The 18856-nt window shown below is 45.1% G+C and overlaps 1 pseudogene; it reads right to left on the bottom strand.

Annotated features, from left to right (window-relative positions):
* Positions 1 to 18094, bottom strand: part of LOC106611103 (CDAN1-interacting nuclease 1-like) — a 51114-nt pseudogene extending 33020 nt beyond the window's left edge.
* Positions 18095 to 18856: the final 762 nt, after the last annotated feature.

Genomic DNA, 18856 nt, shown 5'->3' with positions numbered 1-18856 from the left:
GGCTCATGGTCCAGCGCTCTCCTTAGCCCTCTGTGTTGAATAGAGGGATCATCTGATGACTTCTGGGCTTTTTCTGCCCTCCTCTGCACTCCTAGAGACCATAATTAAGCTGTTTAATAGGTTCTGACTTTAGGCTCCTATTAAAGCCCACTGTGGAGCTACATAAGATGAGACACTTAGAGGGGGTTTATCTGAGGGCCTTTAGAAATACATTACATTATAACAACAACTCTCTCCTAGTGTGTGTATATGTGTGTGTGTGTGTGTGTGTGTGTGTGTGTGTGTGTGTGTGTGTGTGTGTGTGTGTGTGTGTGTGTGTGTGTGTGTGTGTGTGTGTGTGTGTGTGTGTGTGTGTGTGTGTGTGTCTATAAAATGTCTTCAAACCACATTTGCCCTTCTTTACAATGGCTTGAGTCAGCAAGCTAGAATAGCATAGCCATCAAATGATAACACTCAGTCCCCCCACACCCCTGTAATTATCCTGCTATCTTCAGCCATCTCTTTGTAATGCTTTATACAGCGGACATGTCTAACAGGCCTGTGTGATGTGAGATACAGTGGATTGAGTGGTTGTTCTGTTCGGCGTGAACACTCTTTTTGTCACAAGGCTATCTTTGTGTCAGAAAAATAACAGTGCACATCTCCCGTCATGTCGGCTATAATACGGCCGGGCCCCAATGTCTTTGGGGGGTCAGGGGCCCACATCTGCTCAAAACTATTCCAGCCATCAGAATTCTCCTGTACGATTGGGTTTTACAAAGAGCCATTCTAATCCAGGCCTACTCCTCTCTGTTCTGCGCCCCTAGACAGGATCTCACAGGGATGATAAATGCTGCTGACTCCTGCCTGGAATGAAACCCGGAAGGTCAACCAAAGGAAAAAAGAAGGAAGGGTAGAACACGAAGAAAAAAAAGAAAAACAAGCATGTGCCTCTACAAGTCTTGAAGGCTGACAAAAAATATGTAAGCTCATTTTCAGACGAAGTTTCCGCAACCAAACAGGAATCTGTGGGTGAGGCATGTAGCTCGCGTTGCCTCCTCCATTTAGGCTACTGAAGGCTTTCTTTTCTATCTTAAACTGACTGTCACATGGTGAGGCCGAGGATATCCTCCTAACGCTGGGGTGCCTCTTTGTGTCCCGCTCCTCATTTATACAGTACACACCTCCTGCTTGCTGTTGCCGTTGCCCCGCACGCAGCCGCCCTCAACGTTAAGAGACAGATGTGGATAAATGTGCAGGCAGTAAAATAAATAGGTGACATGGAGGCTTAGCTTAGCGCAGAGCGACTAAATCCTGAGGCTGCTGGGGACCTGAAGTGTTGAGGATTCCCCCTTAGACTCCTTAAACAATGCACCCAAATGTGCATCCTTAAAGCATGAAATCCTTAAAACATCAAGCCTACTTGTATTTTGCATGAGTATTTCTGAGTTGCTCTTGTGCCCACGAAGCTCATCACTAAGCTAAGGACCCTGGGACTAAACACCTCCCTCCAACTGGATCCTGGACTTCCTGACGGGCCGCCCCCAGGTGGTGAGGGTAGGCACCAACACATCTGCCACGCTGATCCTCAACGCTGGGGCCCCTCAGGGGTGTGTACTTAGTCCCCTCCTGTACTCCCTGTTCACCCATGACTGCGAGGACAAACACAACTCCAACACCATCATTAAGTTTGCTGACGACACAACAGTGGTAGGCCTGATCACTGATAATGATGAGACAGCCTGTAGGGAGGTCAGAGAACTGGCAGTGTGGTGCCAGGACAACAACCTCTCCCTCAATGTAAGCAAGACAAAGGAGCTGATCCTGGACTGTAGGAAAAGGCAGGCCGAACAGGCCCCCATTAACATCGAAGGGGCTGTAGAGGAGCAGGTCGAGAGTTTCAAGTTCCTTGGTGTCCACATCACCAACAAACTATCATGGTCCCAAACACACCAAGACAGTCGTGAAGAGGGCACGACAAAACCTTTTCCCCCTCAGGAGACTGAATAGATTTGGCATGGGTCCCCAGATCCTCAAAACATATAGCTGCACCATCGAGAGCATCCTGACCGGTTGCATCACCGCCTGGTATGGCAACTGCTCGGCATCTGACTGTAAGGCGCTACAGAGGGTAGTGCATACGGCCCAGTACATCACGGGGGCCAAGCTTCCTGCCATCCAGGACCTATGGTGTCAGAGGAAAGCCCATAAAATTGTCAGAGCCTCCAATCACCCAAGTCATAGACTGTTTTCTCTGCTACCGCACGGCAAGCGGTACCGGAGTGCCAAGTCTAGGACCAAAAGGCTCCTTAACAGCTTCCACCCCTAAGCCATAAGACTGCTGAACAATTAATCAAATGGCCACCGGACTATTTACACCCCTCCCCCCCCCCCCCCACATTTGATTTGTACACTGCTGCTACTCACTGTTTATTAGCTATGCATATATATAAGCCGGACTATAAGCCGCAACTTTTTTCCCAGCTTTGAACCTCGCGGCTTAAACAATGACGTGGCTAATATATGGATTTTTCCCGCTTTCAATTTTTTTTCTTCCAAAAAAACACATTCTGTGACGTGCTCAGTTTTTTGGCGGCATGAAGCTTTCATTAGACCAATGAAATTGCCGAACGGGTTAAGGTCAAACAACTATTTTGTTTACTGTTTAGATTAAATCGAGCGCTCTCAAACTTCCCATCATTCGTTGGAAACAGCAGCGTGAGGAATTGACTCAGTGCAAAAAGACAACTAAAGCTTACTGCAAATTTTTTTTGTTGTTGTTACAAGCCGTGTTTCGTTAAAGCCTATTTATTTTTGTTACAAGCCGTGTTTCGTTAAAGCCTATTTATTTTTGTTACAAGCTGTGTTTCGTTAAAGCCTATTTATTTTTGTTACAAGCCGTGTTTCGTTAAAGCCTATTTATTTTTGTTACAAGCCGTGTTTCGTTAAAGCCTGTGTAAAGTTAATTTGTTTCAATGTACCGGTAGGCACCTGCGGCTTATAGACATGCGCGGCTTATTTATGTTAAAAAATATATATATACATTTAATTCAGTGGGTGCGGCTTATATTCAGGTGCGCTTAATAGTCCGGAAATTACGGTAGTCACTTCACCACTACCTACATTGACAAATTACCTCAACTAACCTGTACCCCCGCACACTAACTCGGTACCGGTACCCCCTGTATATAGCCTCGTTATTGTTATTTTATTGTGTTACTTTTTATAATTTTTTACTTTAGTTTATTTTGTAAATATTTTCTTAACTCTTCTTGAACTGCACTGTTGGTTAAGGGCTCGTAAGTAAGCATTTCACGGTAAGGTCTACACTTGTTGTATTCGGCGCATGTGACAAATGATGTTTGATTTGATTAGATTTAATTCGATTTTTGATTTGATTTGTTATACGGGAGTAGCTGTAGCTTTCCACCTCGGTGTGATGTATTACCTCTGTTGCCAAATAGACACTCTCTCTCTCTGAGCCCTGGGGGACCTCTATTGTGGATCTATTTTTCTAGCTGTGGTAGATTCTCCAGGAGGATGTTATAACAAAGGAAACAATAAAAGAAGGCACGTTCCAACTCCACATGGAGTATCAACAACATAATGAATTGAAGGAAAAGACAATGTCAGGAGGACTACGGACACTTCTACCCAGAAAAGCTGATGTCAACACTTTCCACAATGAATGGGTCAAATGAACTAATCCACACCTGGTGTTTACATAAACATTGTCCTTAAAAAAGTAGCACAATCACTTCAGTATGTCCTCTTAACGTCGGTCTATCATCCCCGAAAACTACAGCAGGCCTTGTTACTCTATGGTCTCCCAGTTCTGGAGGTAATGATGCATTTAATCCCATGCACCTCTGTGAATCCCCATCACTATCGCCACATTGTCCTCTCTGCACACGTCTCTCGTGGCGAGGTGTGGTGTAGCATGTCACAGGTCTTGTCCCTGTCACACTGTCACCCCAGAGGCGCGGGGGCTCTGTCCCTGAGGATGGCACTGTGATGTCTGGCCTCATAGGATCAGCCCTGGCTGCTGTGGCTGGGGCCCCTGGGCAACCGATTCTTAGGTGACATCCTCTATCTGCTCTGGCTCTATGATGGCCCACTTCGATTCTGCCACTGGGCCAGAAGCACACTCCACTTTAGCCATAACCTGCCTACACACACACACACACACACACACACACACACACACACACACACACACACACACACACACACACACACACACACACACACACACACACACACACACACACACACACCAAACATGCACCATACATACGCACACCACATAATCGCATTTTAAGCATGGGCACTGCATACTGTACACACCCAAAAGCACAAAGGATACTTCCCAAACCAAACACACCTTATCCTATCTCACACAGTGTCCAACCAGAACACCTTCCTACAGAGAAAAAGGTATAATCAGCTGAACTCAATAAGGCTTGCCCACAAGAGAGCAAGTCCTTACAATTTATTAATTAGACATTCCTGGCCTTGGTGTTTTAGGATGTAACGCAAAATGATGGACATATCCATTAAAAATGAATACATTATAGCAATATCTTACATCACCCTTTTAATTTGATGTCAGGGCAATCAGATAGACCAGGCTAAGACTATAACGTAATTATTATGTAATTTCTGTTGTTGAAACCATACCATGCACTACAGTGTCTGAAATAATTGGAAAAAGTTCTGAAAGTACTCAAGATTTGATTGCAGCTGTGTCAACTAATATAAAATATTACATAAAACAGCTCTGTAGCTGTCCGTTAGCCAAGCTGTCGAGAGAGAGAGAGAAAGAGAGAGTGTGTGTCCACAGAAACAACATCCAAGTGGTCAAGTGCGATGATGTATATGACGAACGCAAAAGTCTTAACCCCCATTTCATGTGAGGGAGAAATGAGCCATGTTGTCCCATTATAATGCCATAAATCATTTTTGTGTACGCCTGACAGCTTTTTATCAGATCTAACCTTTTCAAGTCTCCATTAGGAGCGCTAACATTTTCAACTCTGACACATTTGCAGTTTAAGAATTGCACAGCTGATTAACTTTGGGCAGGGGCGAGAGAGCTGGGCTGCGATCACACTCATTTCCACAAAGGCCGTCCATCGTCCTGTATGGTGTGGTGTGGAGGGGGTGGTGAAGCTGGAAACAAATGATTTAGCTCTACACTTGCCCTTTTAATCTGTACCAATATCACTGAATGAAGGGTTTTTTCATTTGTTTAGCTGATGCATTATCATTTAGAGATAAAGTGAGATGTGTTTTTACAACCAGGCTACATTAAGATTTACTTGTGTGTTTGGAATATGATTGGAAAATGTGAACTTGACGAGCATGAGTTTATTGTGGTACTTAAACATACTGTATAGGCCTAAAGAACAACTGAACCTTAAGAGTCAGATACTGCAGAGGGAAAACACGTATCAGCACAGTGCATCCTCCAGTCAGCAATGCTGCAATTAAGGAAAACCAATGTCCAGATCAGACGAGAGTGACTGGCATCCCAGACGGACATTCGCCAATCAGCCCAGTCCCCTGTTCCCTCCCCTCTCCAAGACATGACTCACACACAACATTCATTCAAAAGAGACCAAACAAGTCGGCACAAGCCTAAATCAACGAGTCAAACCCAATCATGACAACCCCTATAATACAGCACTGTATAGGATGATAAACCGCCCTCCAATTATGGACAATAACCATCAACTAAAGAAAATGATTGCCAAACTTGTCTTAATACATTCGTTTTATTTGAAGGGGGGTTTCAACTTCATATGCAAGTCGATATAGTTCCCCCAATAGCAGTATTTCATTTTTACAGGAAGTGGGTAAAGTTTGTAATCATTTTACAAGCGGAATGGCACGGTCGGGAGGAGAAGCTTCAAGCGGTCAAATCCATTTGTTTTTTTGACAGGGGTGTCACAAAAGCTGTGTTGTATTCATTAGGTACTGTATGTCATAGCTCATTTTCAAAGATGCATTATGATACATTACAAGCTCAAAAAATTATTCACCAAAAATGACAATAACTGTGACCATTTGCATGACATTTAACCGTTACCCAAAATACCATAATCGTTACAGCCCTAATTCAGATAGACAAAGGCTAATTGCCAACCAACGTCTGCATAATAAATTACTGTACGTCTAGAAGAAACACATTGATTACACAACAGAGACATATTCTCTCCTGTTATCACCACCACCCAGTATTTATTAGGGCAACTTTGCCAACAAATGATTTACATCATCATTGGGGGGCAGAGGTGGGGCAGTTCCTTGGGCAACACGGGGCCCATATTTCATTTCATGCCGTGTTCCGTTTAACCTTACCCACCTCTCCTAAAACACACAGCAGGCTCATTATGTGTTTAATATTCACCGGCAAGTGAATCGTTTTTATGCAACTCTGATAGTTGGGGGAGATGGATATCTCAATGATCTGCCCGTCTGTCAGTAGGGCTGCCTTTCCTCTCTGTCTGCCTCGGAGTCTGGAACACCACCAGCAGAGATTGATGGGTAGAGGAGACCAAAGGCTGCCGTGGAGATGTCGTGCCATCTCATCCAGGCACTGGGCCTGAACAACACTTTTTTTTTAAATTTCCAGGCAGTTCCTTCTCTGTTCTTGGAGGCGGAGCCTCAGCTCAGCATCATTACCCCTCACTCCACTAAAGAGAGGTTGAATATGAGGTTAGTGAGTTGGCAAGACTATTGTTTGGATGATGAATGCTGTTGGTGAGGGCTTTGGAGGGAAAATTAGTTATGTCGTTTTAGTTTCGAGGACACACACAGCCGTTGCTCACTTTGTAAGACTGGAGGGCAAACAAAGAACAATTAACACGAGCTCTGTGTGCTGGAGTTTGGTTAAAAGGCAGGGGGGTAAAATACATGAAAAAATAAACAAATCACTGTAAACGTCAGTCAGGAGTAGTGAAGTTATAAACAATGTGGTGGTGGTATTACAAGGTCATGTTGATGAGAAACCAAAGGGCTGGGACTGGCTCCACTGGAACCTGTCTTGGAGGAATGAAGGAATGAAGGAATGGACAAACAAAGGCCCTGAGCCCTCCAGGACCCGTCACATGAAATGATACCGCTAATGAGAAGAGAAGGGAGAATGATGTCACCCCATCATTCTCCCTCCCTCCCTCCCTCCCTCGTTTGCTCTCCCTCTCTGTGGCTTGACATGGTTGTGACTGCAAACAATGCAGTGACCCCAGATTCATTGCCTTCCTCCCTCGACACAAACACACACAAGTGCAGGGGCAGCTCATGCTTCCCAGACTCTACGATGCAGGCCTAACAATACGAGGGAGAGCATACAAAATGTCAGCAGTAAATGTCAATTAAAAATTACAAGGGTGCTGGGAAAGGTGGGGTCTGAAGGGACAGACATTTTTTTGACACGACAGCGTTTATCTGACCAGGCCTCTGGCTGACATGATGGGATCTACACTGTCAGTTCCTTAACGCACCCCGACAAGGCCGCTGCACTGAATCCCAATGAAGATTGGAATGGACAGATTTCTTAGGTTCTTAGGCTTAGAGCAGCCATCTTCCAATCAGTCTATATGCCATAACTCTAGTCTAATACAATGTGCTTTCGTTGAAGCAGGTAGATGTGCTATTTTCGTCCGTACAACAGACTAGGGTACATGGACCTCAGAGTCTCAGTCTGTTGTTATTGCTGCCGTGTCATGCTGCCTGTGGTACTAATCATAGGATCTAATAGGAATCAAACGTTGACTCGTATATGATGCTGTCTCAGTTGATTGACTGAGACAGTTCTGATTCAAGTGTTTTGTTATTAATTGCTGGTCACCCCCTCATGGTTTAGGAATGTTCTGGATCCCGGGCGAAGCTTTTTTCTGGTCAACAAACCTTCTTAAAGGTGCTTCTTTAATGTGGCCTATTAAAAATGTCAGCCATCAAAGGTGATGGTCCTTTGAATGTCACACTCCAGTGAGTGGGTTCCTGGGGTCCCCAATATTATCAAATGCCTCAGCAGAGTGCTTCCCCCCTACCCTGCATGCCATTTCCAAATAAAACTATATTAGACTGAGAAAATAAAACACATTGTTGATTATGACCTTGGCATCCTGCTAGTCTCTCTAATTTCACTGCTCAGTACTTTGTTGAATCATCCTCCCTGGAAGACAGATGTTTGGGCTAATGGCATCTGTTAAGTCAATCAGGAAGTCATTTGTCTATAAACATGCTTAACACCCCCCTGCTGTATAACAATCCATGCCGTTCACCTCAATTGCCTAATTTACGTTTTAATATAAATATCAGTAATATCATCAACATAATCCAAGTGATTATATTTGTGATAGATGTACAAAACTGACAAAGTGCTGTCAATCATAACTGTCATTATCACACTACTGGCAATCAGATAGGCCCAATCATATTACTCTGCCATTATGACCTTATGACAAAGTGACAACTGTGTCTATGTTCTCCCTGCTGCAGCCTCCCCACACAGCCGGGCTCTGCCTGTTCTCTGGTCACAGCATGGAGAATCTGGAACCTTCCGGCACTGGCCTGCCATGTCACTATGTGTCAGCCAGCCGTCACAGCTGAGGGGGGCTGGGGCTGTAGCAGCCACAGCATCAGGAGCGGGGCGGTAGGGTCGCCCTTTCAGGCTCAGTGAGTTTGGAAGCTATGGTTGAGGCCAGGATAGAGGGAGAGAGGCCACGCGCGAGCGCTTTGGTTCCTCATTTCGCTTCTTCCATGCCCTGACACAAGCACACTTGGTTGTTGTGTCGGTCGCCTAGTTACTAAACATGCAAGGTGAGGTCTCCATGGTGCCAGGCGCTACGGAAGCCATCACCAAGGTGAGGGAGTAAGAGAAGCCTCTGATGGCCACAGGGCGAGTGAGTGGGCACTCAGAGGGACGCTATGGGATATATGAGCCACAACACTGTGAATGACGCTCCGGTACACATCATCAATCATTTCACCAGTACAACCCAAGGACTAAGGATTTCTCCTTGAGCACCATTTGTACATTTGCTATATAAAATAAGAAAATACTTTTCACTTCTGAGAAAGCTGAATCCACAAACAGCTGTTTACACCCCCACATACCTCACTTCCCTTCCCCTTTACTGTCGCTACAGTTTGTTTTCAAACTTTGTATCCTCCTCGAGGGAGATGTCGTGGGCCTGGCTTCCTTCTCAGAGACTCCCTGGCAGATGCCTGGAGTGCAAGTGCTACTCAGAGACAATGACAAGAGGTCCTGTACTGCATGTATGGTGCGTTGTGGTTGAGGTCTGACAGAGGGGCCATTACATGAGACGGGCAGCACGCCTCTGTTCCTCCCCAGTGTGGGACCATCCAGCCCCCCGTCTCTCGATCCTGTCAAGGGGTTCTTATGACAACAGATGTAAGGGATTAATCACCCGTATGTAGCTCTGTTTCCAATCTTAAACAACGTGTTGTGTACTCTGGAAAAACAATCCAGCCACGGCGAGGTAGCCAGCTCTGAGAAGTTCTCAAGGACCCCCAGGACCAGGATGGATGTGACTAGTGTTGTAATGTAGTCCTACTACATGTATGTTCATTCAGACCCCAGGACCAGGATGGATGTGACTAGTGTTGTAATGTAGTCCTACTACATGTATGTTCATTCAGACCCCAGGACCAGGATGGATGTGACTAGTGTTGTAATGTAGTCCTACTACATGTATGTTCATTCAGACCCCAGGACCAGGATGGATGTGACTAGTGTTGTAATGTAGTCCTACTACATGTATGTTCATTCAGACCCCAGGACCAGGATGGATGTGACTAGTGTTGTAATGTAGTCCTACTACATGTATGTTCATTCAGACCCCAGGACCAGGATGGATGTGACTAGTGTTGTAATGTAGTCCTACTACATGTATGTTCATTCAGACCCCAGGACCAGGATGGATGTGACTAGTGTTGTAATGTAGTCCTACTACATGTATGTTCATTCAGACCCCAGGACCAGGATGGATGTGACTAGTGTTGTAATGTAGTCCTACTACATGTATGTTCATTCAGACCCCAGGACCAGGATGGATGTGACTAGTGTTGTAATGTTATCCTACTACATGTATGTTCATTCAGACCCCAGGACCAGGATGGATGTGACTAGTGTTGTAATGTTGTCCTACTACATGTATGTTCATACGTTGAGCCTTTTTGGGAGGAAGTGGGTCATGTTACACTGTGTGGAGGTTTGTACTGGACATGGCCTGCATTGGAAGGAAGTTGTCTTAAACACAACTATATGACCTGCCTTCAGAAGACTTTAAAAGTGGGGAGCGGCTAATGATATGAAAAGGGAATGTTTGGGAGATGTTAGAAAGTGTATTGCAAGCATAGTATACTGCAGGTTTGGTGATGCATAATGGATTCTACTGAGAAGACACACCTTTTCCAGTAGATCCAGAACTGCTTGTTCAGGTAGGTGCAATGGCTGTGGTCATGCCCAAACAAGGCCTTGCTCTCAATCCAGTGGACGATATGGCCATCCACAGCTGAAACAAGAAAACACAAAGGTCGTAGGATAGTCAGATCTGTGCATTTACCCTGGTCTAACCTAGCATTTACAATCACGCCTAAGATGTTTCCAAATGAGAACAGTGCTTTTGAGTATCTATCGGTCCATTATAATAAAAAACACAAGCATAGTGTATAAACGTATTATATTGTAGACTGCAACAATCAGACAGTGTAGTCGGGCAAGTCACACAACTAGCATTTGGAGGAGACGTGACATTTTGGTGCTAAATTAACTTTGAAGCTTTTCAGTGATATCAACTAGAATGGCAACTAGCATGGAAGGACATGTGTACTGTTATGAGAAAGGCTTCACACCCTTGTAAATATCCAAGAGAACTGTAAAAGACTAGCTATCATAGCCAACTGACCATAGTGTTTACACATCAAAATGAAATAAAATCATTGACATTTATAATGTAAATAAATACGTACCAATTGGCACCTCCAGGATAATGTCAGGCGTCTTGTCATAACCTTTGGTTTACAGTTGGTTTTCATCTACAGCAATCACAGTCATTTTGGCATTTGACCATATCATAGAGATAAAGAAACATGGGCACTTATTTGGTGACAACCTACAGTGTATGTTTTATGCACTCACATGTTTTACCTTAGATTCTAATTTCTCCAGATTGACCCTTCAAAGCTCCAGTAGCCATTTCACACTCACCAGCATATTTTACCCAAGATGCCTTTCTTTACCACCACAGCAGTGATAACAAAAGCTCAGTTGCAAAAGCACCGAGACACAGCCTAGGACAGCAGGAAACAGTGAAACCATTAACTATATCTGACAATTACTGCGGAACCACTGCACAATGTCTATAAAGCCTGGTAGTTACTCCACTCTCCACTAGCTTCAGCAGTAGATGGGTTGGTGGAGCTTCATAAAGCATAAAGGGGACAGACAGGGTTGGCATTATAGCCGCTGTGAGCCTGACCCCTGCCTGCACGGGCCGCAGCCATTGTCCTTGACTCCTGGCGCGCTTTGGCCATTATCCGCCCAACACCTGATTTCTCCATTAAATCTCAGGCTGACCAGGTCATTCAATTCCGGAGGCCTGCCTCTTCGTAGCCAGCCAAGCTCGACTAATGGGCCAGAGAGGGGGAGAGGGAAGGTGTGGGGTGGGGGGGGGGGGTGGGGGGGTTGAAAGAGGAGAAGCGAAGGTCTGTGGCAGGCAGCCTCCACCCCGAGGTCCATAGTGGTGGTGGAGGGGCTGTGTGGTGTGGTCTCTCTCCTAACACCTACCGGGCTGTTGACATTGTCATGCGAGGCTGATCGCCTTTTTACACCACCTTTGATTAAAATTAATGGTCCGTCCCCACTGTCGGGGAGCTTATTTCCAATCCATTTATCAGGCCGGGTGTCGTGAGGCAGGGCTGCCTCCGTGGCCCCCAAACTCTGACAGTTTTAGAACAGTACTCCACGCAGGCCTGGAGAAAGGTCAGCACCGCCGGCCCAAATAAATAATATCTTCTTAATGACGGGGGAATGACTTGTTTTCTTCATCACTCATCTGACCGAGGGGATGGGGTGAAATTTCACACCTGGACACTCACTACCTTGACATAAAGCCTCTGGACAACACAATAGTGTAAGGGGGGAGGGCAACACTAACCTAGAAGACACGTTTGAAAAGCCTCTAGTGTTGCTGGAGGGGAAATGACCAATTCTCATGGTCAACCGCGTGATTATGGCTAAAAACTGACTAAGCTTATTAGCTATTAGAACATTAAAACCACGTTACAAGAGATGAATTCAGCAACGTGTTGGTGTTAAATAAGCAAACATTTTATTGGATTAATAATCTGTTCATGAGACTACAACTGACTACTTTTTAAGACTATAATGTCTTCCTACTGCAGATGACCATTTAAACAGCAACAATATTAAAATAACAGATACATCTCCATGTTCCTCCTCTCTCATTCAGGAGGCAGGAGGTGAAGGTAATCAATTGTAAAATCTATCTGGGCAGAAAGGGACCATTTTGTAGAATGTTGTAATTGAAAAGGGTTGAGTGGGGAAACCTGGGAGGATCAAACATTAGGCCTGTATATTTGAAGCTCTTATTTGATCAAATATTCATACTGGGTGAGTGCATGAATTAAACATACAGGGTATTAGATAACATAGCTCCTGGTTGTTAGTAAATCAATGGGAGATACCACCCACTACATCAATCATGTCCACGTTTCCTTTCTAACTCTCCCCCTGAGAACAGAATCAATGCAAGGACAGATTACCTTAGCTAACTGTTGTGGTGTGTGAGAGACTGTGTGTGAGGGAGGTGTAGTTTTACCTAAGGACAGGTTTCTCTCCTTCAGTTTGTCACGTTGGAGCACGTCGGCCTCCTGGCCAATAGCACTATGGGTGAAAGGTTACGGAAACCCACCAACACTCAGTAACTTTCATTCACTTTTCAAAGGACAAACACTGATGTCCCTCTAGTCTAGATAAAATCAAGCACATAGTATTGTAGTCTTAAGCTCATTTTGAAGTATGACTCACAACCTGAAGCATTGTATTTATACAGCATTCACCGCTCATTAATGATACATGAAACGGCATTCGAGGGTGAATAAAGCTTCCCTCCAAATCTATCAAATTCTACTGCAAAAGGGACTTTTTTACCTGCCAATTGGGTTGCTATAGAAACGGCAAGCCTTGCTTAAAGGGTTGCTGTGGCAACAATGTGAGTGTGTGCGGGAGTTAACATTTACATTTACATTTAAGTCATTTAGCAGACGCTCTTATCCAGAGCGACTTACAAATTGGTGCATTCACCTTATGATATCCAGTGGAACAACCACTTTACAATAGTGCATCTAAATCTTTTAAGGGGGGGGGTTAGAAGGATTACTTTATCCTATCCTAGGTATTCCTTAAAGAGGTGGGGTTTCGGGTGTCTACGGAAGGTGGTGATTGACTCCGCTGTCCTGGCGTCGTGAGGGAGCTTGTTCCACCATTGGGGTGCCAGAGCAGCGAACAGTTTTGACTGGGCTGAGCGGGAACTGTGCTTCCTCAGAGGTAGGGGGGCCAGCAGGCCAGAGGTGGATGAACACAGTGCCCTTGTTTGGGTGTAGGGCCTGATCAGAGCCTGAAGGTATGGAGGTGCCGTTCCCTTCACAGCTCCGTAGGCAATCACCATGGTCTTGTAGCGGATGCGAGCTTCAACTGGAAGCCAGTGGAGAGAGCGGAGGAGCGGGGTGACGTGAGAGAACTTGGGAAGGTTGAACACCAGACGGGCTGCGGCGTTCTGGATGAGTTGTAGGGGTTTAATGGCACAGGCAGGGAGCCCAGCCAACAGCGAGTTGCAGTAATCCAGACGGGAGATGACAAGTGCCTGGATTAGGACCTGCGCCGCTTCCTGTGTGAGGCAGGGTCGTACTCTGCGAATGTTGTAGAGCAAGAACCTACAGGATCGGGTCACCGCCTTGATGTTAGTGGAGAACGACAGGGTGTTGTCCAGGATCACGCCAAGGTTCTTAGCACTCTGGGAGGAGGACACAATGGAGTTGTCAACCGTGATGGTGAGATCATGGAACGGGCAGTCCTTCCCCGGGAGGAAAGGCAGCTCCGTCTTGCCGAGGTTCAGCTTGAGGTGGTGATCCGTCATCCACACTGATATGTCTGACAGACATGCAGAGATGCGATTCGCCGCCTGGTTATCAGAAGGGGGAAAGGAGAAGATTAATTGTGTGTCGTCTGCATAGCAATGATAGGAGAGACCATGTGAGGATATGACAGAGCCAAGTGACTTGGTGTATAGCGAGAATAGGAGAGGGCCTAGAACAGAGCCCTGGGGGACACCAGTGGTGAGAGCGCATGGTGCGGAGACAGATTCTCGCCACGCCACCTGGTAGGAGCGACCTGTCAGGTAGGACGCAATCCAAGCGTGCGCACGCGTGTATGTGTCTGTGTGGGGTACAGTAACAAAAGTTACCCATCACATGACAGATCAGACAGCTAATATCAGGTCTCTCCTGCTAAGCTCTGTGCTTGATATGCATATCATATGCTCCTGCCATCACAATATTAGCCTGTACATAATCTGAGCAGGGGTTTTAAGGTCATTCATCAAAGTTCAACTGTAACAACAAATCTTCATATTCAAACACAACAACAAGAGACAGAACTTTCAGCGAAAACAAAAATCTAGAACAAATGCTAATTTAGCCAATTTGTCAAAATGCATACAGCCCCTGAACTGTGTTGCTAATTTCCCTAAAGGAAAAAAACCTAAAAACAATAATGTGCCTTGAGAATAAATGCCATTGTGAATCAAGGGAAACTGTGGTAGACACCGTGGAAAGCATTCTGCATTCATTAAGGGGCAGATAACATGCATCATTTGCTTTTTGGAAAACTGATAAAACTCCTTCAGGCATTAAACCACCCCACACACACAAATCACTCCAAAAAAACCTAGCGATTAATACATGTATACTCTGAGCGGCACACACATCAGAGCCAATCTTCTGATGTCCACATGGAGCCGTTCCAAAAGCACATAGGAGTGGGGCGGTTTTCATGAACTGGCCGTGGCAGACTGAATGAATGTGAGTTGACACTGGAGGGAGGATTGTGAAAGGTAAAGAGGGGGATGAGGATGGAGGCCAAGGTAGGACAGGGTTGACTGCCCGTGAACAGAGAACTACCCCTCCCTTCTCACCCAACCCCATTTATGCCCCCCAGCTAACATAGCAGTCCCCAGCTGCTTGCCCCTAAATAGGCAAATAGACCCCCGCTCCGACTGCTTGCTGCCCCAACCCAAGCTCTCCTATCTGGGAGAGAGGGAAAGAGAGAAGAAGTGCTGGTGGTGATGACCTGGCATTGACAGCCTATGACTTCCCATCTCCAGCCCTCTGATCACTAGGTCTGCACTGCTAGACCGACCGACAGAGAGAGAGAAAGAGAGAGAGAGAGAGACCTGCTAGAAAAGAGAGTGACCAAGCGAGAAAGAGTAAGAGTAGAGAGAGTAGTAGCTATGAGGGCTGTATTTCATGTGGCAGTGACATGCCAAGAACTCTCCATGGTGCTGATAACTCTCAGACTGGTCTCTTCACTGAGCAGACAGGCTAACAGGGAAATGGTCAACTGAGCATAATGGCAGTAGAGTACGTCTTACTAATGCCAGACAGTAATATTTTCCTAAACCATATTAAATGTAGTCCGTTGCTGCTCATTCATACACTCACATTTTCAGGGGACCAAAACAATTCTAACTTTGCTTAAAGACATTTAACGGGATCTTAAGCACTTCCAAATTCGTTACATATTGTACAAATTGGAATTCGTAACTTAATATACAATTCTTTGTTGTTTGGAGAATGCAACATATCATACGAAATGGGTGACGTTGTACACAATTGTGCATCATTTTTGGGGACATGTTTTGGCTTGTGAGCGGTACTTTCAAAACTACTGGCTGAAATTACACAAAACCTTTATAAGGCATCTTAAACTTAGACTTAAAAAACAGCAACCCCCTGTCTATCCCTTTGTTTTATTGTGATTGGAGTTGCCATATTTTAAGAGCCACATAACCCACCTGAAGAAAATAAAAATGGCTGTGAATAACATGCCTATCCCCTTCCTGTGGCATTGAACATTGGGCCTGATTCACTCTGTGAACAAGAGAGATACATTTGCATCAGCCTCATCCTCTCCTCCACCCCCTGCAACGAGGATGGCAGGGTGCAGGCAGGATGAAACACCTCCCCTCAGAAGCAGAACTTTTATGTCAGGTGAAGCCAGACATCTCATCCCCTTCAATAGCTCCTCGTCAATTTCAGGCTTAACATTTTATGGGAAAGGATACCGTTTGATGCAGTCTACCAGTGGTCCATAACAGCAGTCATTTATTGTGCACTGAAAAGAGGGGGAATAAATATTACAGCACGCAGGCAGTGGGAGGGAAAAAACCCACACACCCGTTAAACAGTGTCGGGGAATCTGGGATGGGGAGAAAACACGGGAGACACACAGTGGCGGATTGGCAGGCGTGACCGGCGGCTCTGACGTGACTTTATTAGTAAACGTGAGCTTGATGCTTAGTCTGCAGGCCAGTGGTAAACTGCAAACATTCAGGAGCCAACTATGAATGAACAGCTTACAACCTGGGAGTACAAGGCAAGGTCAAACTAAATAATACAAATAATGAGTCATGTTTAATATTTCAAAGTTTTTACCCACACATGCAAAACTTGGCTGCAATAGCTCAGTAGTCATGAGAAAGGTACTGTATGGATTAATTTCCAATAACACATTTTTACACTGAACAAAAATAAACGTAACATGTAAAGTGTTGGTCCCATGTTACATGAGCTGAAATAAAAGATCACAGAAACGTTTCATACGCACAAATTTGTTTGCATCCCTTTTAGTGACCATTTCTCCTTTGCCAAGATAATCTATCCACCTGACAGGTGTGGCATATCAAGAAGGTGATTAAACAGCATGATCATTACACAGGTGCACCTTGTGCTGGGGACAATAAAAGTCCTCACTAAAATGTGCAGTTTTGTCACACAACACAATGCCACAGATGTCTCAAGTTGAGGGAGCATGCAATTGGCATGCTGTCCACCAGAGCTGTCCACCAGAGGTGGCTTATGTTCATTACCATAAGCCACCACCAACGTTTTAGAGGATTTGGCAGTACGTCCAACCAGCCTCACAACTGCAAACCATGTGTAACCACACCTCCACATCCGGCTTCTTCACCTGCAGGATCGTCTGTGACCAGCCACCAGGACAACCGATGAAAATGTGGGTTTGCACAACCAAAGAATGTCTGCACAAATCGTCTTAGGGAAGCTCATCTGCGTGCTCGTAGCCCCGGACAAGCACACCTGATTCGACTTGTTAACTAAACAACAAGTCCTCAATGAGTTGAATCAGATACGTTTGTTATGGACTACAACAAAAATGTGTGCTGTTGGGGGTACTTGAGGACAGGAGTTGGGAACCACTGCTGTACACAATTCCTGGAAGCTGAAAATGTCCTAGTTCTTCCATGGCCTGCATACTCACCAGAAATGTCACCCATTGAGCATGTTTGGGATGCTCTGGATCTACTTGTACAACAGCGTGTGCCAGTTCACGCCAATATCCAGCAACTTTGCACAGCCATTGAAGCGGATTGGGACAACATTCCACAAGCCACAATCAACAGCCTGATCAACTCTATGCGAAGGAGATGTGCCGCACTGCAAGAGGCAAATGGTGGTCACACCAGATACTAACTGGTTTTCTGATCCACGGCCATACCTTTTTTTTAAGGTATCTGTGCCCAACAGACGCATATCTGTATTCCCAGTCATGCTAAATCTATAGATTAGGGCCTAATGAATTTATTTCAATTGGCTGATTTCCTTTTCCTCTTTCAAATTGTTGCGTTTACATTTTTATATTACAGTGAGTAATTATATTGTAATCTGCTATACAAACGTGTACCTCACCCAATACCTGGTAGACGTGAGTGGCTAAAGTCTGGTCTGGAATCAAAGATGACTCCTGTAGCATGCTGTTGAGGACATGCTTGGAGGCTGTGAGTAGGGCAGAGAGAAAGAGTGGACAGAACACAACACACAAGCTATGGTAAGTCATCCCAGTCCCAGCAATGTTCCAATCCAAATATCCATCACAAACCTTTCAGAAATGTAACATTGACTGGGGAGATACAAAGATGGAGGATCAACAGAGTATATAGACACCAAGAACAGGTTTTCCATAAATGACCATGCTGCTGCCAGTGTTACTGCAGTATTTCTAGCCTAGTCCATAGCCTGCCTGGCCTAGTTGAGTTTTTCCACAGAAGAGAACAGGAGCCCCATGTAGTTTACGTTATGAATGATGACTATTTTGCATCTCTCATCTCCAGTCAAGCTCCACTAGCATTATAAATCAGTGAGCTGTAAGCCGCTAGATTGATTCCCTATTACTGCAACAGCAAAAATTCTTTAAATATTTTTTTGTATTTTTTTTATTCAGATTAAATGGATTGGATCATTGTGTGACGAAATGGTTGAGGCGCGCCATTCTAATGATATATACGGTTGTGACAGACTCACTGCATTACTGACAATATTAGGAATATTTCTATTCATATTTCAGGCATTATGGATCCCCTCCAAAAACATGGCTAGCTGGGGAATCTCTACCTGAGATGTGCTTCCTATTTCGCAACAAAGCAGCTTTCACTCATGCTGCCAAACATACCCTCATAAAACTGACCATCCTACCGACCCTCGACTTCGGTGATGTCATTTACAAAATAGCCTCCAATACCCTACTCAATAA

This window comes from Salmo salar, chromosome ssa09, assembly GCF_905237065.1.
Source record: "Salmo salar chromosome ssa09, Ssal_v3.1, whole genome shotgun sequence".
NCBI lineage: Eukaryota > Metazoa > Chordata > Actinopteri > Salmoniformes > Salmonidae > Salmo > Salmo salar.
Note: the sequence above shows the minus strand (reverse complement) of the source record. Positions and strands in the feature narration are given on the sequence as shown.